At 41.5% G+C, this 24,513-nt stretch overlaps 1 protein-coding gene across 1 annotated transcript in view; it reads right to left on the bottom strand.

The window, feature by feature from the left end:
* The window catches only part of LRMDA (leucine rich melanocyte differentiation associated), a 1,104,623-nt gene that overhangs the window by 295,658 nt on the left and 784,452 nt on the right, over positions 1-24,513 (bottom strand). The gene's annotated exons all lie outside the window — the stretch shown is intronic.

Here is a 24,513-nt window from a genome sequence, read left to right as displayed (position 1 = left end):
AAATGTCTATCTTGCTTTATCTGAAAAAAAGTCAATTTATATAAATCCATAAAATAATAAAAATTACAACAATAGAAGTACTTGTTGGATGCTTCCTATATGTCAGGTACTCTGCTAAGAGCTCTACATGGATCGCCTAATTTCATCCTGAATTATCCCCATTACTTAGTATCTTTTTCATTCACCTGATCCATGGATATTGAATGGGGAAGATACTGGAGGACAGGGAATCACATCCCCACCTCCCTGCTTCGGGACAGGGAGTTCCATGCCATCCCCAGTCCCCACCTCCCATTTGAGAACAGTTCTAAGAAGAATTTAGGCATCATGACCTTATGTCCAAATTTTAATTTCTTGGAAGAGTGCTATAATTGAGCTTTGTCATATGTATTAAGTGCCTAAGAGTATAAGTTGTATGGGGATATGGCAAAGTGGATGAAAGTAATACACAAAAAACAGACAGATTAGATGTCAGATATCATTCTATTTAAAAATAATAAAGGCAGTACACTTTAAATAAACTTTGAATGAAATAGTTTGTATCTGATGATTATAATGATTCCCGAATGGATGTAATGCGATGTTGATAACTATGAATATCAGTTAAGTATCAGTTTTAAAAGTTTAAAACCTGAGGACTGTCAAGGCATAAATATCTTAAATATTTACATAAAAGTCAACGAAAGAAACTCTAAGATGCATAGCTCTTGGATCTAATGCTACACTCTAGCCTAAAAGACTTAAATCCTTCCATGAAGCCAGATCAGGAACTTCTGGTCTAGAGGGGATACATATTGAGATGCTTAAACTTGGGAGCACAGACCTCCTACATACAATCTACGTAACACTGTCATCAAATCCTTCACTAAGAAATCTGCCATAAGAGAGAAGATGTTTACCTCACGTATAGTTACATATGCAAGCTCACAGGAAAGAGTAAGTAGGCTGAAACCAGCATTTCCAAATGTGCTCACGCAACAGATCTGCTACGACAAAGAATTCCTTGACTGGGTATGTTTGCAAAATGCCGAGAAAATACTCTAGAATCTCAAAGCCTTTCATATGCTCTTATGTATTATTAATGTCCCAAAGGGAAAATGTAAAGCACTTCCCAAACCTTTTGATAACAGAACCCTCTCATCGTAGTGTATACACAAACGTCCACTGACACAACCTGGGACGTTGTTTCTCCTCACAGATCCTGGTTTCCAGGTTCTGTGAAGAGCCACAGAAATCTGGAAACAAAGCATCCCTTGGATGAGAACTGTGGGAGCCATGGCTGTACAAGTCCCACCCTGGCACTAAGAGGCTCATCTTCCCTGGAGGAGAGTGAATGTTAGTGGATATATCGTAATCCCCATCCCCTGGGCAAACCTTCCTGGCCAAAAACGCAAGGGGTCTCTGATTGTCACTCAGGACTCCTGAGACTTTTATCTTGAGTGAGATTAGGCAGGAATAATGATATTTTAGCCTCTGAGGAGAGTATAAGGGAAAACCAACCATCCCGCCTATTCTTGTTTTTATTTTTTTTATATCTTTATTGGAGTATAATTGCTCTACAATGGTGTGTTAGTTTCTGCTGTATCACAAAGTGAATCAGCTATATGTATACATATATCCCCATATCCCCTCCCTCTTGAGCCTCCCTCCCACCCTCCCTATCCCACCCCTCTAGGTGGTCACAAAACATTGAGCTGATCTCCCTGTGCTATGCAGCTGCTTCCCACTAGCCATCCATTTTACATTTGGTAGTGTATACGGATGGTCCTAGTGGCAGGGCAGGAATAAACATGCTGACATAGAGAACGGACTTGAGGACACGGGGGGAAGGGGAAGCTGAAGTAAGAGAGTAGCATTGACATATATACACCCCACCTATTCTTCATGGCTCCCTCAGGCTGGGATGGTGGGAAGGGATGCCTCAAAGCATCTTAGCTTTACTACTGGATGACTTCAAAGGGAGGCCACGTGTAAGTTAGGGGTCCCTTCTTTCCTCCCGAATTAACGTTTGCTCTTCTGTCCCCCAAGGCTGAACTCCCATTTTAGGAACACTTTAAGTCTGTGGCTCTCCCTTGGTCACACACACATGGAATTAATTAGGCAAACGTAATAATAGTTTGGAGGTAAAAGTAGCTTTGAAAATTCTGCTGACTTGTCTTAGATGTTCCTTTAGATTTTCCAATATCCACGTGACTGTGTACACATCCGCAACTAAGCGATGTCCCAGGCTGATTTTATGTCCACTGAACCTATATTTCTGGCCAAAATGAGACCACAGACTGACCTACAGGAAAATAATACAGAAGATCGATAAGGCTAAAAGAGAAAATGCATATTGAATCACTTAACACTGGGAGCATTCTTTGCCACCAAGGGAAGGATTAGAAAGTTAAAAACTCTGTTTCAACTGGAAAGCATGGAAATTTTTATAAGGCGGTAATGCTTGATTACATGTAGGTCTGCATGGAGACTGTTCAAGAAGTCAGTCTTGATTCGGCATGGATAGCCTAGTGTGTAGCTAAGGACAAGGGGAAAAGAGACAGCTATTTTTGTGATTATTTCCACTGCACTTACCAAATCAATAAAATAATAATTATTATTGGTGATGGCCTTACCACTGACTAAACAGGCCAATTAAACAGGCCAATGTAATTGCTTCTGTGAAGTCACACAACGCTTAAGTGTAGACCACGGCATCAGTAAAGAGTGTGCAACTGCCCCAAGCCTTGCGGACAGGATGTGCGACGGCACTGATTTAATTAGAGCTTTTAGATTGCAACCTGCCCTCTTTCCTGAGCCATACTCTGCTGGAGACTTCCTCTGTTCTTTTTTAATGCTGCCCTGAGCTGGAACAAAGCAAGGAGCCCACCAAGAAGCATGGCGTTGCCATCACAGAGAGGATTAAAATGCCCATTATGAGGTAAGGTTCGAGTCACAGCAGAGGGAACAGAAGACAGGCCATAAAAGAAAATAGGCTGCTTTGGGATTGACATATATACACTAATATGTATAAAATAGATAACTAATGTTAAGAACCTGCTGTATAAAAAATAAATAAAATAAAATTCAAAAGAAAATAGGCTGCAGGCAGGAAAATATTGATTGAAAGAAACTGTAAACACAGCATCCAAACTGCCTGCCCTGCTCTGTGTGATCTGAGTCCTGCCAACCTCTTGACTTTGTAATCTACCCTTTCTCCCTGGCTGTTAATGCTTCAACCACATGGGTCTTCCCCCTGGCTTTCCAATACAAGACACTGGTCTCTGCCTTGGGCGTTTGCATCTGCCTTTCCTCTACCTGAACCCCATCCCCACCAAGCTTATCTTTATGCTTGAGGCCTCAGCTCACATGTCCTCTCCTCAGAGAGGCCTTGTGTGACCATCCCAGCTAAAGTAGCCCCTCTCCCCATCTAGACCCTTGCCATCACATCACTCCAACGCGTTTTCTTTGAGGCACTACCCAGTGTTAGAAAGGACATGGCTTATTTGCTTACATGTTTCCTGCCTGACTGTACCTATTGATAGAGTCACACAAGAGCAGGAACCATTTGCCTTCATCACTGCTGTGCCTCCACCATCCAGAACAGGCCCTGCACGGAGTAGATACTCCATAAATGCTAACAGGAAAAAATAATGTGTCATGGATTGAGTGAATGGGAAATTAACATTCATCTCATGGCTGCTCCTTCTGGCCCACCCCACATGGTGGTAGTGTTCAGAACATGCACCAGATAATATGACACCTAGGCCCAGCCCTGTCACTCGCTGGTTGTGTGACCTTGAGCAACTGAGTTAACCTCTCTGGAACTCAGTTTCCACCTCTATAAATGGGTGTACAGAAAGGACCAATCACACAGGACCTCTGTTAGAATTCTTTTAAATGTATGCAAAGGGCTTAGAAAAAAAAAAAAAAAGGAAAAAAAAGGAAAAAAAAGGGCTTAGAATAATTCAATGCTTAAGTAGCAAATGCTTGAGAATTGTTGCTATCATTGCTGTTATTGCTACAGTTAATTCCTTCCATATACCATGAAAAGTATCAGGGATTGAGCCCCCTCAAGTGTGTGCATCACTTTAAAAAATTCCTAATCTGGGACTTCCCTGGTGGCGCAGTGGTTAAGAATCCACCTGCCAGTACAGGGGACATGGGTTCGAGCCCTGGTCCGGGAAGATCTCACATGCTGCGGAGCAACCAAGCCCGTGTGCCACAACTACTGAGCCTGTGCTCTAGAGCCCACATGCCACAGCTACTGAAGCCCGCGCACCTAGAGCCCGTGTTCTGCAACAACAGAAGCCACTGCAATACGAAGCCCCCGCACCACAACAAACAGCAGCCCCCGCTCGCCGCAACTAGAGAAAGCCTGTGCGCAGCAACAAACACCCAACGCAGCCAAACATAAAATTAATTAATTAAAACAAAAATTCCTAATCTAATACAATCTATTCACCCAAGATAACAGTGTGAGTCTATATATGTTCTCTTCCATCTCAGTATATCATGTAGCGACAAGTTCAACAGCCAAGCAACCTCATCTTCTGGATGGACCAGTAAATTTGCACTGTCCATGTCTACACAGAGCCCTGCCCCCTTTCCAGCATACCCGTGAGCAGCCCTTATGAATAATTTGGTTGGAGAAAGCAAAGTTTCCATTGTTGAAAGCTACGGAAGAGACACTTAATTCAAACAGTATTAGGTTGGTGGATGAGGAAAACTGGAGCATGTAAAATTTATTGGACATCATAAAAGGGAAATGGGGAGAGGGCCAAGGAATTGGGGGGTTCGATGACTGCTGAACTGCTAGCATAATAACCGGCAGCACATCACAGTGTGCCACCTGGGCGAGGAAGCACTCTCCCAGATGACTGCTTTATGTCACCACTGATGCTACTGGCCCATCAACTATGACCCCGGGAGCAGCAAACCCCATCATAAGAAAGGGAGAAATGTAAATCTCAAAATAGATATATAAATATTCGGTGGCCCAGTGTTCCGTCAGTCATTTATATTCCTGACTTTGGAATGCAAAAATGTAAATCCAGGGCCCTTCTGAAGTCAGGAGGCACAGAGGGTTCACATAATAATCTCCCTGACAAGGGCTAAGCTGTGGTTGGCAGTAAAACCTAGGGGGCCAATAAGCTCACTAAACATGCTGGGAGAAAACAAGGGAGAGATACACTCTCAACCTCAGATGTGGGGAGAGAGAGATTGACTAATCAAGCCCATCCCACAATGTCAGAGGTTTCCCTGATGTACTGGGGGCATAAGGACAGAGCTGATTTACTCACTGGCAGGCTGACATCCCTGCAAGCAGAACGCTCCGCAGCTCATTCCCGAGGCTCTAAGGAGGATGGCATTTTTTTTCTGATTTACTGCCATTTTACTGCTGCTAGAAATGGACACAGGGCAGATGCCCATGGTTCTAAATGAAGGTAAGCGATGTCCTTGATGCAGGCTCTCCTAATGTCCTCCTTAAAAGTGAAATCATTAAGGGTTACATCAGATTGAGTTTGATCTAACCTCACAGGGGTGAGGGGAAGCAAGAGAGGAGAGGGTGGAAATACAAAGAAATGAAGTACAAGGAATACAAGAAATGAAAACCCCACTGGTATAGCCTCATGGGACAGAAGCACAGAAGCATGCACTAGCCCTGTCATTCCTAAATGTAAGAGAGGAAAGAAGCAGAGCACCCACAAATGAAGGAGCAGGAATTAAAAATGAAGGAGCAGGAAGAAAGGCGCAAGATCACACAGCTGATTAGGTAGTTTTGGCTCAGAACCTGAACCTTCTAATTAACTCCTGGTGCAGCCCCTGGGCTGTCCCACCAGGCTATGTCTATACAACTCCTTTCCTCTTCATGTCGGATTCCACGGGACGGGGGGTTCCACATTTATTCTAGTACTTACATAAAAGCCCACCCCCCAGGTCTGGGGGTTAGGGATGTGACATATCATATACTAAGATGAGATACAGGAGAGAGTTTAAGAGCTATACAATTATGTGTAAATGATATTAGGAGCAATATACAGTATTTATGTCAATTGATTCCAGGAATGTTGCTCCGGACAAGATATAGTACGTATTCAAGGTTTAAAAAAAGTGAATTTGGGCTTCCCTGGTGGCGCAGTAGTTGAGAGTTCGCCTGCCAATGCAGGGGACATGAGTTCGTGCCCTGGTCTGGGAAGATCCCACATGCTGTGGAGCAGCTGGGCCCGTGAGCCATGGCCGTTGAGCCTGCGCGTCCAGAGCCTGTACTCCGCAACAGGAGAGGGCACAACAGGGAGAGGTCCACATACCGCAAAAAAAAAAAAGGTGAATTTAAAGAAAAACATTAAGCAAATCATAGTACAGGTGACTGCAGATTGGGAAGTATATTCTAGAAATATACTGAACGGGTTTTCCAAGTTGATTTTGTCAAATCAAATGTTTGACACAAAACTGATTATTTTGCTCACAAGATTGACAGCCATGGACAGAATCTACACCTTCATTCAAGAATATTATGTGTATAGTAGAATATTATTCAGCCCTAATGAATATAATCAAAGTCTGATATGTGGTATAACATAGATGAATCTTGAAAACATGATGCTAACTGAAATAATCCAGACATAAAAAGATATATATTGTCTGATTCCACTTATATGAAGCATCTAGAATAGGCAAGTTTAGAGAGACAGAAAGTAGAGTAGAGGTTGCCAGGGGCTCAGGGAGGCGGGGTACGAGGAGTTATTGCTAACAGTTACAGAGTTTCTGTTGGGGCAAAGAAAAAGTTTTGGAAATAGTGGTGATAGTTGGATAATACTGTGAATGTAATCAATGCCACTAAATTGTACCCTTAAAAATGGTTAAATTGGCAGGTTTTATGTTACATATATTTTATTAATTTTAAAAATTAATAATTTAATACAGCAAAACCCACTGACATGTATACTCTCAATGGGCGAATTGTATGGCATGTGAATTATATCTCAATAAAACAGTTAAGAAAAAACAAAGACTATTATGTGTATGAAGTTAAGGACATTCTTGACTAGACAGAGGAGGCTGCATATAGCAACCTATGAAAATTCTTATTCTCTGTGGGAATGTCATTCTATATCAAATCATCTGTTTCATCATGTCCCTGAATAGTCCCTAAAGAATGAGGCATAACTATCTTGGATCCATCTAAGAAAGGTTAGTTCAAATTCGTGTCCTTCCTATATCACTGTCCTGTAGGAACTATCTGGGAAGTTCCAGACTACGTTAATTTGGATCATCACCCAGAGATTGAATGTTCTCCGGAATCAAAACAAACTTATCTCTTGTTTGACACATGAGAATTTGGAATCAAGTCTCAAATTGTCATCTGCTCAATGTATATAAAGATACGAGGGTACTTCCCAAAACTTATTAAAAATCCCACACTGTACCAAATATAAAGTTAGTAATGATGCGCTATCAAATATACGTTGGTATTTTAAGGTCCAACATACTGAGTTATAACTGAAGAGACAGTGTAGTCTTGTGTTACAGACATGGAATCTAATCAACAGACTAAGCTGAAGGGCAGCATTACCACGTACTAACTTTTATTATTTACCTGTACCATAGTTTCCTAATCTGGAAAATTGAGATAATGGATCTCTCTTCATTCATGAGAGCTAAACTAGGTAAAATGATGAAGAGTACAATATTACTGGCGTATAGCAAAATAAATGGTAGTTAAATACATACTCATAAACACAGACAAAGCAACAGAGAATCTACAAAAAGAATTACTAGTAAGAAATTGTTAATGTGCCTCCAGCAGGGAACAGGTAATCCAGTTCCTATAAAGAAATGTTCCATGGAGAAGCAGATGCAATTCTCCAGATTCTATTATTATGGGATGAAATAGCCTGAAAAAACATCCAATTACTTTTGTTCTGAAACAAAAACAATTATTACTACTAATACTAGTATTAGCATTTATTGTGCACTTATTATGTGCCAAGCATTTTGAGACAGAGTTTTGATTATCCTACTGAATCTTCCCAACAATGCTTGAAGTAAGTACTTTTAGTAGCTCACTTCCCAGATCAGTTAATCAAAGCTAAAGGAAAGTAACTGGCCTGAAATCACATAGAGATTAAGGGTTAGTGCCAGGATTCAAAACCCAGGCAGCCTGGTCTATAACCTTAACAACGATGCCATCATCCATGCTCACTTAGAAATCTTGCAGATGATCAACGTATTGTACTTTTCCAGTTACACTGGGACCAGGAAAGGAGGCCCCTAGAAAACAGATGTGCAGAGTCTGGTTGCTCCCTGACCACCATCCTTTGTCCAAATGCAAAGAATGCATTAGCCTCCTGGTTTGTAAGTCAGGTTCTTGTGGATGAACTAATAAAGACATCTCTAACCTATGGATGTCTAACTAATCCAACCAGCATCAAAATGACACACATGCAAAGCTAAAGATACGACCCTTCACTCACAATAATGAATGTCCTGTCACCTTGAGACTCAGCCCAGAAGAGCCTGATGGGTCTCCTCCGACCTCTCCCCAACCCACTCTTTTAAGTACAAACAAAGGGCTCTACACTAACCCTTGCATGTGCTTGTCATAGACATCAAAACTCCTGTCCTTGTGGGAAATGAGGAGCACTTTCTGGGATGGCCCACAGTTGGAGAAGAGTGTTCCCAGGACAGAAGAGGCGGATGCTGGCTGCCTCGGGTGTGAGCAAGGCGAGGAGAAGTGACTTTATTAACCAGTGGTCCATGGTGCTTGATGAAATCACACAGTCCAGTACTGATTCTGAAGGTCCTGTTGCTGAACCTTGAAAGATGATACTCAATTCTCAGCCTAGTGGAAGAGCAGTAATAAAAAACATTGCCTTTGGGCTTCCCTGGTGGCGCAGTGGTTAAGAGTCCGCCTGCCAATGCAGGGGACACGGGTTTGTGCCCTGGTCCGGGAAGATCCCACATGCCGCGGAGCAGCTGGGCCCGTGAGCCATGGCCGCTGAGCCTGTGTGTCCGGAGCCTGTGCAACACTGCCTTCAAAGAAAGAACTCCACAGCACTCGACCTTTCTTTTGGAAATGTGAGGTTTCTCCACAATAACATGAATAAAGTACAGGGAATAGCTAAGGGCTGGGGAAAGACATCAATAGGACTAGATCAACAAGTCCCCTGCTTCTAAGTCTCCTGCCACACACATACACACGCGCGCACATGCACACACGCACACACACACACACAGTGCCTCTATGCAGGTCCCAGAGGTCATGAGGATCAAATATAAATTTCGAAAGCTGAAAACGGGGGAATCCATTTCAAGTGACTTAAAGGATATCTGTCACTGGAATTAATACGGTTGGAATGTTTAAAACTGCCACAGGTTCCTTTACTTTTGAAAGGTGTCAGGTTCCTGTCTTGAACACGGAAAGTCTATCTGTGATACCACAATGAAGGGTTAGGCTATCACAGTCTGTTCTGGGCTAAGGAGAGCTTATTTAATTTACTGAACCACACATATAAATTGGTAAGGATGAGACCAAAAGGTTAAGCACGGGTCATGATTCTTATCTCTCTCCATTTCCCATATGACTATAGTGTCTGATTGAAATTTCCTTTCTCAAAGGTGTCTGAAAATATGTTTTACATTTTTCAATGTGTCCCTTTCTCTTCAGTACTGACTCTTCTCCCAAGGAATAAAAACAGACCAGATATAAGGAACAGCGATCTGCAGCTCTCTGATGGGACAAAGCTTCTGCCATTTAAGAAAGCAAAGTCTGAAGTGCGCCACCGAGCAGAAGGTCATAAGCAGCAGCCTGGCTGTGACTGAAATATCTGTAGCTACGTTCCTCCAACTAACATGACCAACTCACTTACAAATGAAAAAACACATTTCAACATGTTTTCTTTCAGTATTAAAGGTAAATGTATATAACACTATTAAAAGGAGGAACCAAGGATGAATCCACCCCAAATTCTCAGATTTCCTTTAGAGTGAACTGGCCCCTTCCAAAAGGCAAAGAGACGTTCACTCTTGCAAGATTACCTGTAAGTATGTTATGATGAAGGCAAATCCATCATTATGACAAGAGAAGACTCTGACATGGCTGTATGGACTTTTTCATTCTTTTTGAACGTGTAGGGTTAGCAGAGTTGGTAGAGGTTTTGCCACTACAACAAAGGAGGGCCTCCAAGTTACAACCTTAACAATTTCAGGATTGTCCATCACCCAAATCAACTTAGTTTTTCTTTCAGTATTTTTGCCTTTCAACAGATACTTCTCACTCCATCTGAACTATTCTTCCATTTCAGCACACACTGAGTATTACCACATTGAGTGTGTACCACACGGCAAGTGCTGTGCTGGGTGTGAGGTATTCAGGAATGAACAAGGCACAGTCCCCGCCTGGACTTATCATCTAGTGGGGGAGAAAACATTGTAAATAACTGAGATGAGTTCTGTAAAAGCTTGAGCAATGGGTGATGAATCAATGCTTTATTGATGTCTAAAAGGCAAAATGATTAAGGTGGTGTCTCCTCACATGAACCTGAAGAGACAATACCTCAGCAGAATCATCGCTGAATTCAGGCAATAACAGATCAAGTCCATTTCTCAAACTGAAGAGTTTTTGTTTTGTTTTAATTTTTCTTTGAATTCCATGCCTTTAACTGATTTTTTGCAAAAGCATAAGAGAGAGCATGAGATAAATCTATGATCACAAAAAAACTACTACTTTTGGAAGTCCCTTTTGTAGACCCAGATTATAAGAAAACAAATTGAAACATTTCATTAAAAATAAGTTTGGGGGCTTCCCTGGTGGCACAGTGGTTAAGAATCTGCCTGCCAATGCAGGGGACATGGGTTCGAGCCCTGGCCCGGGAAGATCCCACATGCCGCGGAGCAACTAAGCCCGTGTGCCACAACTACTGAGTCTGAGCTCTAAGCCCGCAAGCTGCAACTACTGAGCCCACATGCCACAAGTACTGAAGCCTGCGCCCCCAGAGCCTGTGCTCCACAAGAGAAGCCACCACAATGAGAAGCCCACGTACTGCAATGAAGAGCAGCCCCCGCTCACCGCAACTAGAGAAAGCCCGCACACAGCAACAAAGACCCAACACAGCCAAAAATAAAAATTTTTAAATTTTAAAAATAAAAAAAAAAGTTTGGTTTGAAATTAACTTCCTAGAGAGGAAAATATGACCTTAGAGTTACCTTCCAAAGACTGATCATTCTAAGTCTGGAAGGTATCCTTCAGAAGAATGACATATGACTTTTTTCTTTTAATTCTGAAAATGAGTCTATAAACAACCATAAAGAAGACTTTTCCCAAAATGCTAATGTTAACCTCTTCATAAAATTCCACAAAATTGATCATACATATTTATGAAGGAGAGGAAACTTTGTGAGGGCACATTTGTATATACTGTAGAGAGAATGGGAATCAAGGGTTTGAGGAAGGGCAAATGACCGGCAGCAAGAGAGTGCCAGCTGAAGGACGCACAGGTCAGGGCCACCTGCGCCAAAGGCGGGGCACAAGTCACACTGACCAATACCGTTCCTCCTGGTGGACTTGCTGGAAAGCATGAATCTGTCAAGTGCATTCTCTTTGGAGAGGGAGCTGGAGACCAGCAGAACCTAAGAATCAAAAGCCATGGATTCAGAAGCCTGGGAGAGAAGAGGTCAGTGCACATTCTCCAGGCCAAGGGCCAAGTAAGTTGCACCAAGGAGAGAAAATGACCCAAGACCAAGCAGAGAAGATGGAGGTGCCAAGCACACGTGTGCCAGAAGAGTTTTTTTAAGATCAGTTACCCTAGTCATTCACTTGATACATAATGAAACTGAGGCCCAGGAAAAGGAAGTGATGTATGAACTCCACTCAGGGGCAAAGCCAGAACTTAAACCTGAACACAGGTGAGTGTGTTTTCCATTCCCCCACTCTGCCTTCTTCCCTGAGAATCACCTATAAAACAATAAAGCACATCAGTGAGAAGCTGGTAGCAGAAGCAGACCAGACTGGGAGCATGAGGCTGGCATGAGTGAATACTGGCGTGGAGATTTCAGTCACTGGGAACCTAAGAGATTCCTGACTCTAAGTGTCAAGAATTTGGAGTTCATTTTCGAACGCTATCACCAAAATTTCTGTTCCCCATCCAAATTTTTCCTCCTCTAGCAACCCTCTAAATCTATGTACACTGTTCAAATGTCACTCTGAATTTCTCCTTTTTGGTCATATTCCTCCTACTGTGCTCAGGTGATACATCAGTAAGATTCATGACGGGTCCATCACGCAAAGACACTACTTCCCTTTGTAAATTTGTTATAAAATATTTACATGCATGACTTCGGAAAGATACACAAAACAAATATTTAAAGTCCACCTTGCAGACCTATTACCAAAGGTGTTTTTGTTGCTTTTCAAGGCTCATGAGATGAGAAGTGAATTTAAACAACAATAAACCTAAGTAGACAAGGCAAAAATCGAATTCTCTCCTTGGCGCTATGACAAAAGCACATCAATGTAGTCAAAGGCTGTTGGCTTTGACTCTTCAGCATTAATTCATTCTTCTCTGGTATCAACCAGTGAGACAATTTTCTATGGAGAATTAGTACTTCCCACCCTTCATTTCAAGTGGTTTGGATGAGGCTGACCCCATCTCTTGGCACATGGTATAAGCTGGACCCTGGTGGTTGGTTCATGGATGGGAATGCAACCCAAATCCAGGCAATGAAAGTCACTCCTGCAATTTTGTTTGGACCATTGAAAAAGAGCCTCCTACCGGGGAGGGGGGGGGGTTGCTAAACTGGTCAGGAGTAATCCTTTAGCTGGTGTTGGTTATCTTACCAAAACTTGTTAGAAAGGAAAACAAAAACCTACCTGAACTACATAGGAAAGCAGAACTAAAACATGGAGAGAGAAATTACTGACAAAGTTATTTGAACACCTGAGCCTAACACAACCCTGAGGGTATGTGATAGACTGTTCATAAAAGTGACTTCAACGTTTCCTTTTATCTCTATATGTACTCCACTTTGCAATGTGACCTGCCTGCTCCTCCACTGGGAGGTGGGTCTATTTCTCCACCGCTGGAATATGGGCTTGGCCATGCAACTGGTTTTGGAAAATGAGTCATCAGCAAATGTCATTAGTATGAGTTAAATGCTTGAAAGGTACCTGAGCACTAGAGTTTGTCCTCTCCCATTAGGAGAACCTTTCTGCCACCAGTCTACAAGCCCAGTCTAGCTTCCTGGAAAAAGAGAGACCACGTGGAGACCTATTCCAGCCATCCCAGCTGACAGTGAGATTATCCTTGACTATGTAGCCCCTGCAGAGCTGGCCCGGATAAGAACCATCCAGCCAACCCAAGGATGGTGACCTAATAAATAACTTACGTTAAGCCATTAAATTCCAAGGTCATTTGTTACAGAGTGAAAGCTAACTGATCAGGTATTAAAATACAATTTTTTTCCCTTCAGCAATTTGAATTGAGTTCGTTCCACTTATAACCCAAAAGTCACAAATACCCAGAGCCATATTTAGCATATCTGACACCTGGAGCAGATCACTGTTAACATCCCTTCCTCTATACAAGAAAATTATTTTCAGTTGTAAAATTTTTTTCTGAATTTGTTTTTTAGTTTTCAATTTCTTTTTCAGTAAAAAAGAAAAATAAATACTAATTTTAAAGATATTACTCAAATGCATTAGACTATTTCATATACAAATAAAATTTTGCACTTACCAAAGAAAAGTAGTATACTTCATGGTTTGTACTCTATTTTAGTGTTTTAAGTGTTAAATACAAGTAAATGCTTCAAGTGGCCTCAAAGAATGACAGAATTAAAATAATTCAAGACCTGCTTCTTCACCTTTCAATCATTGTGCTGTAAATACCTATTTCAGATCCATTGTTGAAAAGCAGGAATATGTACAACCAAGGTTTTGAAGACACTCACTGCCTGAAATAATCTCTAATGATGTTGACCCACTATGAACTTACTCTCAAATACATGAGAGGTGAGTGTGCTGAGACTGCCTGTGTAGCTAGGAGTTCTCTAAATTAGAATACAATATGCCATAAAAGGTAATTTTTAAAACTGTTAATTCAAAGTATAACTATACATTATTCAAATGCAACAGAACTCATAGGAAATATTCAGAAGTTAGATTGATAAAATATGTTTGTTTGTTTGTTTTCCAGGGGGGAGTATTTTATCACTTTCATTACTTGAATTGTCAGTGTATGCTGATGATAAAATGTAGAGTGAATTTTAGTTGGTTTTATGATTATTTTAAAACTCTCCATAGACAATGCCTCCTCTCTCACTTTCTGCGCCAGCAGCAGACCTCTCTTGCTGTTCTGCCCTTGATACTCCACTGAAAATAGCACTGGAAATAAATTTTATTAATGCTGAGAATTTCACGTGAAATAAAAATTCTCCAAAGGACCCTGATTGAAATACATCAGAGGTGTTGAGTGAGCATACTTGCATGTAGGAGAAAATCCCCAGGGACAGACCTGATGATTTCAACATTGACCTAAATTTTCCAAATTTTTTAGAAAGAGAAATGAAGATCATCAATGGCTCTGAGCCTTTCGGCACAGTGACAAGGTAGAATTGACTTTTCATTGGATGAACAATTAATTGAATAGCCTGCACCGTAATACCCTTGCAAGTTATAGTAGAATCCCCATTTAATTCCAGAAAATCATTAAGGTTCTCTGGACCAAGCCAAGCCAACAAACAACATCTCATATCCACTTAACTTCCAATTAATCATATACCCACTTAAAGTGAGTTTCCTCTGTCAGGAATCAAGTAAAGCTCCAGCTTTACTCGGAAGATCTAAAGAAATCACACAACAAATGATGTAACTGTAAGGATGTAACTGATCACGTGATGTCACTGATCTATATTAATCTATTCACATCAACTACATATCTGACTTGGCTACATATTATATTCATTTGCTTTATCTTAATAAATTCAATACCCTTCAAACTGAAACATATTCTATTCTCTCCAATATGTGCCTTTCTGCTACATTTTACTTCATTTGGTATACTTACTAATCAGTTCTCTTGTGAGCTTCATTTCTTTTGACACAATGTATCACTGTTAGGGTTTCTTTCAGATTGATTTAAATCTATTTTGCTCCATGCTGCCTTAAAGCTACTGTATGCCCTATCCATTTCCTTACCAGTCCCACCACGGGGCCATGTGATCTGGTTCACACCCCATCTTCCTGGTTAAGGAAAGATGTACTTTCCTAGCTTGGTCTAATGTGAAATGACTCTTGCTCTTTGTCTATCCTGGCAATGGCTGTGGACTGAATAGTAAAAGTGATAAGCAGGAATGTGTACGAATGTCAGTATATTTCAGGTAGTCAATGCTCAGATGAGTAACCACAGGATCCTAATGTCCTTAATATGAAGTCATCTCTTGGAATCAGTGCTTCTGAAATTCTAGGTATTATTGCCAACAGATGTAAAGCAGTACACAATAACCAAGCTCTCTCTCATAAATCCTTGCCGATTTAAAGACCTGAAGATTGCCTTCTTTGGTCGTATTAATTACGAGTCACTTTTAATTTCAGCTGGCCCTAGGCTTTCTGTTCTAAGACTCTAAAAGTGCACTTTGGAGAAATGTCTAGGTCTTCTGCCCATTTTTGGATTGGGTTGTTTGTTTTTTTGATATTGAGCTGCATGAGCTGTTTGTATATTTTGGAGATTAATCCTTTGTCAGTTGCTTCATTTGCAAATATTTTCTCCCATTCTGAGGGTTGTCTTTTTGTCTTGTTTATGGTTCCCTTTGCTGTGCAAAAGCTTTTAAGTTTCATTAGGTCCCATTTGTTTATTTTTATTTTTATTTCCATTTCTCTAGGAGATGGGTCAAAAATGGAGAACCTAGGGGCAGGACAGGAATAAAGACGCACACATAGAGAATGGACTTAAAGACATGGGGAGGGGGAAGGGTAAGCTGGGATGAAGTGAGAGAGTGGCATTGACATATATACACTACCAAATGTAAAACAGATAGTGGGAAGCAGCCGCATAGCACAGGGAGATCATCTCAGTGCTTTGTGACCACCTAGAGGGGTGGGATAGGGAGGGTGGGAGGGAGACGCAAGAGGGCGGGTATATGGGGATATATGTATATGTATAGCTGATTCACTTTGTTATACAGCAGAAACTAACACACCATTGTAAAGCAATTATACGCCAATAAAGATGTTAAATAAATAAATGAATAAAATAAGTGCACTTTGCACAATAAAATTATTTTTTTCTTCACAGAGAAAAAACAAAAGGCAATGGAAGACATGGCATTTTAATGACCTTTTTGGTCACTTGCCTTCTAACTAAGATGACTACAAAAGTTTGAGGGGAGAAACCCAAAGAAGTGATATAGGGAAATCTTAGCTGGTAAAGCTGAAAAGGCACATGAAGGGTAAGGTTAAAGGGACTACGGAAGCCCGGCTAAGGGTTTGTGGCTCGTATCCCAAATGCAAGGAGAAGCCCCTGAACATTCCTGAAGAGGAGTTTACATGATAAAAGCACATTGTTCCTATAAAATAGGTCGTAACTTCCTAAAATAAAATGAACTTGGACATAAACTCCTGATGGCAGTATCATGCCCAGAATGTGACAATGGTAGAAGATACCTTGTTCAGAAGAAATGTATTTCCATTAGAAAAGGGAAGAGAATAGCAGATGAGGGGAGAGGGGGGAGTCTTCTTTGGAAACCAGGAAAATTAAGCAGGAATGCATTTAGTGAACATATGAAAAGTAGTAACATTATAGAATACAGGTTGGAGAGCACAAAAAAATGCTAATACTATCAAACATACGAAATAAACAGATTGGTAGTATGGAAGATATGAGATCCCTCAGAGAAAGTGAACATGTCTCATCAGATTAATGATTGAGAAAGATGGGAACAGAAACATATAAATGCCCTTGATTTAATTAGTACTTTTTTTTTTAATTAGAGAAAATAAGAATTTCCATATTAACCCTAACATGGCATGAAACTCAGGAAGGAAGGATGCCACCAAAAACGTAATTCTGGGTATATAAATAATGAAAATTGACAAAAAAGAAGGTTGGGGAGCAAGAAGGATGGAGAAAAAGCCAAAGAAATCAAACCAGCATGACTGCATGGGTAACACTATGATGAACTCAGATTTTAAGAAGTTACTTATAACAGCAATGCCCAAAGAAGGAAACAGGTTCACTGTTGCAAGAGAGGGCGAAAGAAAAACTCTAATGACAGAGGGCAAGTACAATGACACATAAGCTCTTGTTTTGTTATTTTCTCCATCATGAAATTATACTTTCAAGGTGGAAAGACAAATGAAGAAACAAAAAAGAAAAAATAAGGAAGCCTTAGAGAGTGTAATGAGACACATGAGAAGGTTGGTCTCCAGACCCGGACAAATAGTATTTTATCTTACAACAGCAATAACAAAACTTTTTATAGATCTGATCATAGAAATAACATTTCTAATATTTCAAAAATTACAAGAAAAAATCAGATCCAGGCAAATCTCTCTTTTTTTTTAAAGGAGGAATGGAAGATTCTGAAAACAATAAGATACAGAGTCCCAGGAAAAATAGAAGAGACTGTATTAAATGTATATATGTGAGCACTTTGACAAGACAGTAAAAACGTGTAAGAGTGCCTTTTCACCTAGGATGAGCTGGGCCAAAGGAACCTCTTTTTCTTCTCTTTCCTTCTTTCCTTCTGTCTTTTGGAAACAGTTATCAAGCAGGTAGATCGGCAAGACCCTAGACATAATACACTGACTTCAGTAAGACATCTAACAAAAATCTCTCATTATATTGCACAGTAATCAATCAATCAATGGTTCAAGTCAATTCACAGCAGATGGACCACATATAGCAAAAAAATAAATAAAATAAAATAACCACTGATCCCTGAAATCAACACCAGTGAGAATGGAGTTTCCTTGAGCCTATCCACTGGATTCCAGCCTTGCCTCCAACCTATTGAATAAAACCTAGAAATCTATGTTCCAGCAATAGGCTAAAACCAAAGACAAATAAAACAGGAAACAAAGCAAAAGTGTCCATTTAGGTCTGAAAACTCAGTTTCCCAAGTATAGGATGGGAGAGTTTTACTGGGCAGTAGCTTATGTAAGAATAAAAGCCCAGCGGGTACTGGTGGATTCTGAGCTCTATTGTAATAACAAGCAGCAGATGCTCTGCGTCCCTGGCAGTCCTCCAGCCCAGACTACACAACTATCTGCATATCCTGGGTGGGATGTGAGATGAAACACTTCTTCTAATCCTAAGATCCCTTGACTCTAATATGACTGTGAATCCCTGCCTGGTGTCCTGTAGGGTTGTTACTAAATAACTGCAGAGGAGGAAATCACAGAAAAAGAGAGTGATTAAGACGTTTTCTAAGCCACGGATTTTAAAACAGGCCACATACAAAAGCCTTTCTGATATTTGCTCTAATTACCAGAATGCTCTGGTCCTCCAATAACTAGTTGCAGGGACATACATCTCAGGCTGACTAAACCGTGAGTTTTAAGACAGGCAGAAAAACCCAACATCTCCCCACCATGACAAAAGCAACCAGAGTTGCCAAATCCGATACACAAAACATTTAATTTATAACAGTTAAAACCTGGCCTCCGACCAAGTCCAAAAAAACTATGTCTTATTTCACTTGCTCTTGAATATGTCTCGTTCAGAGATAAATGACTCTGCTCTTTGCCAGTTCTCTCCTCCGTTTGGTGTTTTGTTTAGCTAGGCTTGTGACAAGCCAAGAGTTGATACATCTGCTTGAATGTGTAATTTACCTCTCTGGTCAACTTCGCTTTTTTTTCCTTGACAATATTCTGTCAAACAATCACATCACAACTGGCTCTGATCTCTTTGTTGTTAGCTAATAAATTAGAGAGTATTTATTATCTGCAATCCTTTTTTCCTCTTTTAATGGTGACACATTTGTGGTGAATTACAGGGCAGCTTTATAAACTAGGCTTTGGGCCAGTCTCAGGCCCCGCATCCATGTGAACATTCTCTCTCCCGGTTGGCCTCCCGGATTGGTGGTAAATCAGGGCAGCTGTCACAGCACACTAAGTTAGTGTGCGTCATTGGGGAGAGCAGGAAGCGTTGGGGGTATAATTCTGTCCATCAAACTAATATGTTATATCAGTAGCTTTGTAATCTTCTGCCATAACTTATGGGAAGTGACACCTAAGAATTCACTTTGAAGGCAATGTGCTCCTCAGACTTTAAGCCAAAACAGACCCGATTCTCAGCAACCGTTCCAATGTTTACATGAGTGGATTTCTAGTGCTGGGGAATCAGGTCCCTCTCAATGTGGCAGTATTTTACACATTCCACCACCAGCTGAACTCTGTTTACAGCCCTCACGGCAGGATTTGTAAACTTTTCAAACAGGATTTCTTCTCTACTTTTTGTTACCCTTGCCTTAACCTCCAGTAGCCGGAGAGATAAATACGCTCCGTGAATGTTATCATGACAAAGTGAACCTCTGACAGACAGGAATGAATGGGTGCCCCGTTTCCCTTGTCGGTCCCCCTGCAACCTTGGCCTTGACAAATGTGGGAAATGCCTGCAGAGGACAGAAGGAAACTCAAGTCGCGGCGGCAGCCGCGCAGCTCCGCGGTGCTGTTGCTAAACGTGCACGCGGTCCTCAAGGAAAGGAGGGCAGGGAAGTTGCCACAGACACGGTGCTTTCTAAGGCCAGACATCGGGGACACTAGAGCCACACTGTGTGTCCTTCCCTTCCAGGATTTGCTATAGGATTGTCTCGGTCGTCCACCCCCCCTCCCCCTTTCTTCCCTGGCTGTTTTCTCAGCAGGCCAATGAGAGAAGCCCTTTGGGGAAGATAAGTAGTTCTGTGAGCTGCCATCTGATGGAAAAGAAATCTACAAGGACTGTTCAAAGGAGCTCTTCCTCCCCCAGGCACCAAACTCAATATGCACAGTAAAGAAATTTGAAAAATTCCTGCCCTTGCCATCCCCAATACCTCTTTGATTGATAGCAGAGAGGGTTTGCTATGATAATTTTACTTTGACAGGTCCCAGGCATAAATCCCACAGAGTTGTTGTTCTGGTTTGACAACCTTCCAAGGGCTCCAGTTAGGAACAGGAAACAGGCCTCTATTTTTCACCCTCAATGCTCCTTCAGGTGCAAAGAAAAGACTGTATGGAAAAATAAATCCTTATCTGAGGGGGAAACTCAATTCAAAGCAGTTTTAATACTTATTCATCAGAAGGAATGTCCGACGGGGGAAGATGTGACCTTGGTCCTACCTCTTCAAACTTACATTTAAATCTTCCAAATGAGAGACTTGAAACCTCCTCACGGTAAGGAACGGATACTCCTTTTCCATTCACATTTCGGTTTTATGAAGTTGTGTTTGTGTTTTCCTTCAAGGTCAGCCTAGACAGGTACCGTTATATTTTATAAGAATCATTGCTTAAAAATAAAAATGCATTCATTGAATCACACCCATAATTTACAACCATTTACTAACAATGGGCCAGACTCTGTGACTCATTACATCCCCTTCATTTTCACAACCACCTCCAATGAGTAAAGCCTCAATTAATAGGAATACAGTGTAGAAAAGAGCCAAGGTAATGAATTTTTTTCAGCATTCATCTTTGAGGCATACTTCATGGAATGTCAGGGATTATCTGGGGATCAGTACATCGTCACCCAGTCATCTTCCCGGCTCCATCCGAGAACGATGACTCAGCAGTGGGAACCCAAATCACAGAAATCAGATGTCAGTAAGTTGAGGCAAGAAGGATCTATGGTTCCTCCCTAAGTTAACTAGGAAATAAATCAGAACCCATTCTCCAAGCGTCTTAGTTGATCTCACCTAGAAATGCAGTATCGTTAACGTTATCAAAAATTATTAAATAGCCAAACCCAGTCTAAAAAGGAGTATTTCATTTCCCTAAACCTTTCGGAAGTTGAAGGTTTTCCTTCCAGTTATCGACCTCTTAGGAATTATGAGAGAATCACTTTTCTCTCGGGTCTAGAGTTCTGTTCTAGCATTAAGAGAATGGCCATACAGCACTAATGCCCTAAGAGCAGACCCCTCCCCTCCAGCCCTATACCACCCTGCCAGGCCCTCGCTATGCGAGCACCACCAGAGTTCTGCAGGAAGTCTGCACTATTGAGAGGCGCCAACAACAGGAAAACAAGGATCCAGTCCTGGCATTCTCAGTCCAGACTGAGTCTTTAATTTAAAAGGACTGTAACACATGGACTTCACCCTGGGGCCACAGAACGGAGCCCTCATTTTCTGGAGTCAATATTTTACGACTATACCCATTTTATGGAGGAACTAACCACTGCCCAAGGAGTTCTAATAATTGGTCCATGGGTCAGCCAAAGAAAGTCAGCGGGGAAATCAGAATAGAAAAGAACAAGCTGCTCATAAAAGGAGGAATAAGACATGAGTCTTTTTAAGTCATAAAAACAGCTTGAGCAGATTTCAAGAAAAAGAAACGTACTAAAGAATTATCTCTCACTCCACTGCACCCTCTAAGTACCAAAAAGGAAGTGCTTCCTTATAAATGCCTATAAATTGGGGGAGGGGGGAGAAAAACTAATCAGATCCTGTATACTGAGCTCTAGGCTGCAAGGAACATGGTTAGATTTCTGTTTCCCTTAGAGGAAGATGCCAGAACAGCATTTTCCCATCAAGTGTTGATAAGAAAGGCATTTAGCATTTCATTTGAGGGGCCTGTTGTGAGTGGGTGGTATGACATGAAAAATTACGGCCAATGTCATATTAAAAATTACAGGCCCATCTGCACATGCTCACTCAGTTCTCAGGCCAATGATACACTAACCCATGCAAGGCCTTCGGCTGTGGCACATGTAGTAGAGATGTTCTTCTCCCAGGATAACTTTAACAAATAGAATTCCCAAAGGTTGAGAGCAGTGAATGCTGTCTTTCTAGCCCACAAGCAAAAACTAAACTAAAACCTCACTTTCTGCAAATTCTGCCCTGGTTGGGTCTGACTTCACACCTTAAATTATGTGCTTCCTCCAGGGATTCAATCTACTTCTCTGCAATTATAAGAATAAGAAGACGGGCCAGGAAGGCGTTTTAAAATTAGAAAACAATTTACTCTGTCCAACCCAAGGAGGCATCTCTTAGGGAGCAATGAGACATTTTGAGGGCTCTGAAGAAGGAACTTGGTCTTGAAGAAAATGAGGATGGGGTGCGGTAGGGGCAAAAGTATTGCCTAGACATATCAAGGAGTTCTGAAAAATCTGACCTGAAGTCAGCAATTTCCTATACAGGGTATCTCAGAATTGCCATTGTTAATATTTTGGACCGGATTGTTCTCTGTTGTGGAGACTGTCCTGTGGATGGTAGGATATTCAGCAGAATCCCTAGCCTGTGCCCACTAGATGCCAGTAGCAGACCCCCATCCTAGGAGGACAAGTCAAAAATGTCTCCACACATAAATAAATGACTCCTGGGGGGGTCAGAGTTGCCCTGATTGAGAACCACTAGCCTAGACTCTTTAGGTAAAGCCATGCCAGTGAATCTCTGTAGGCCACAAGTTTTCCAATAAATAATCCTGGATTTACCAGCCCATATGGCCATGCATGTCTTTTTCCCATGATTTCAGGAAACATTAGAGGACTCCGTGTAGCAACAGCCTTCAATTTGGACTTCTTAGTCAAAATGAAGGTGTCTTTACTGTAAGGTTAAAGTTAAATCAATCACTGTTCATATCAAAAGACAACAGTATCTCCATTCAACATTTCTCAAGGAGGTGAGTTTTGTTACACTCTTCACACTTTCTGTTTTAGAGACCTTGCATCTCACTGTGTTAGTCAGAGACTCAGTCCAGAAAACAAAACTCAGGACAGGTAATTCAAAAGAGGGAATTCAATATGGGGTATTAATTCAAAGGTTATTAGAAGAGCTGAAATAACAAACAAGAGAAGGGAAGGCTGCCTGCCGCGAGAACAGCAACTTCAGGAAGCTACTGTCACCTCTATACTAGAGTCAAAGGAAAGAGAATGTTATTGGAATCTGGGAGCCGAGGCCCCTGGGGCAGAAGCTGGACACACAGTGGAGTCAGTAGTGGGAACTGGGACCAGAGATGGAAAGGGATTCCCAAAGGAGATGGAGCCACGGGAGAGATACAACCACTGCCAGGAATCTATCACACTAGGTGAACGAATCTCCTAGCATGTGTTTTTCTAGCCGGAGTATTCCAGTTTTATCCACATTGGGTCATTTCAAAGAGATATATATATGTCATTAGGTCATTTCAAATAGATATATTTGCTATTTGCAAATAGCAAATGTTTTCGGCTATTGCAGTTGCACTGGGCTCTGAAACAGCTCCCTCAAACCCCTTTACCCAAGCCCACTCCATATGAGTTTCATGGCTAATCATCTCACCCAAGATTAAAGATGTTGCCTCAAATTCAAACTCAAGTTCAGAATAGAAGTCCCAAGACTCCCTTCCTTCTCTCTGTGCCTTAAAGAAAGGAAAATCCAGCTCTGAGTACAATATTGTGGGGAAATGTCAAACTAGGAATAAGAAATTGTTCGATTCTCAAACTGGAACCAACCGTCTACATAAATCACGTGGGTAAGTCTCTTCTCTCCAAGTCACAATTTCCTGATTTGCAAAATCAGGGAGTTAGACTACTCTGGAAGAGCTGGGGTGGGCGTGAGTGAGAGGGTGAGGTAGAGGAGATAAGACAAGATGGCGAGTGGAAGAGGGGAAGCCGGCTGGTGTAAAACAGCACAACCTGACGGGTGTGGGAAGCTGGATGGTGCAGACCCCATTAGCGCCAGTAAATTCATTGTTTTCCCTAAAATATCTGATCTGATTGCAATCCACAAGTAGGTTATCTCCAAGAACTCAGGTGGCTCTGCTGTTTGCTGCCTTTCCTGTTCTGGTTCCCCACGTGCTTCATCTGTACCCATCTCATCATGGAGTTATGGGGGGGCTTGCAATGCAAAAAGCAGAGCCCAGCCACTGGTCTCTTCCTTCAAACCATCTTGTTTCCATCTCACTCACCCCTTAAAGGGGGATTGCAATTGACAAGGCTCTTGCTTTTACATAAGTAATGCCATTTGGACTGATCCAGGCCCATAATTCTGCCACACTCACTCCTATCTGTGCTTCTGGAAAGGCTACAAGACCTGACACTCTAAGATGTTATCACTGTCTCACAATCAGCTATGGATTAGCATGACTTTCCCTGGGCCCCTGGTTCCAAGCACTGTTTCCTTCACAGGAGACATGTTCTGAAAATATCTGCTTTCTATCCCTTCATTTCAGAGGGAGTTCTCAGGTTAGAATTCAAAAAAGAAAACGGGTTGTTTGCTACCATGTATGAGATTAGAGGAGCTGGAGAAGCCCGCAGCTATTGCAAGGTCCTACTCTAAGCTGGTAGGAAAGTGCATCATTAGGAATGTGTTCTTTAATATGACATAAGGCTGCTTCCAAATAGGCCTTTTGAGTCCCATTTCCTC

The sequence above is a fragment of the Grampus griseus genome (genome assembly GCF_964374135.1).
Source record: "Grampus griseus genome assembly, chromosome: 16".
Taxonomy (NCBI): domain Eukaryota; kingdom Metazoa; phylum Chordata; class Mammalia; order Artiodactyla; family Delphinidae; genus Grampus; species Grampus griseus.
Note: the sequence above shows the minus strand (reverse complement) of the source record. Positions and strands in the feature narration are given on the sequence as shown.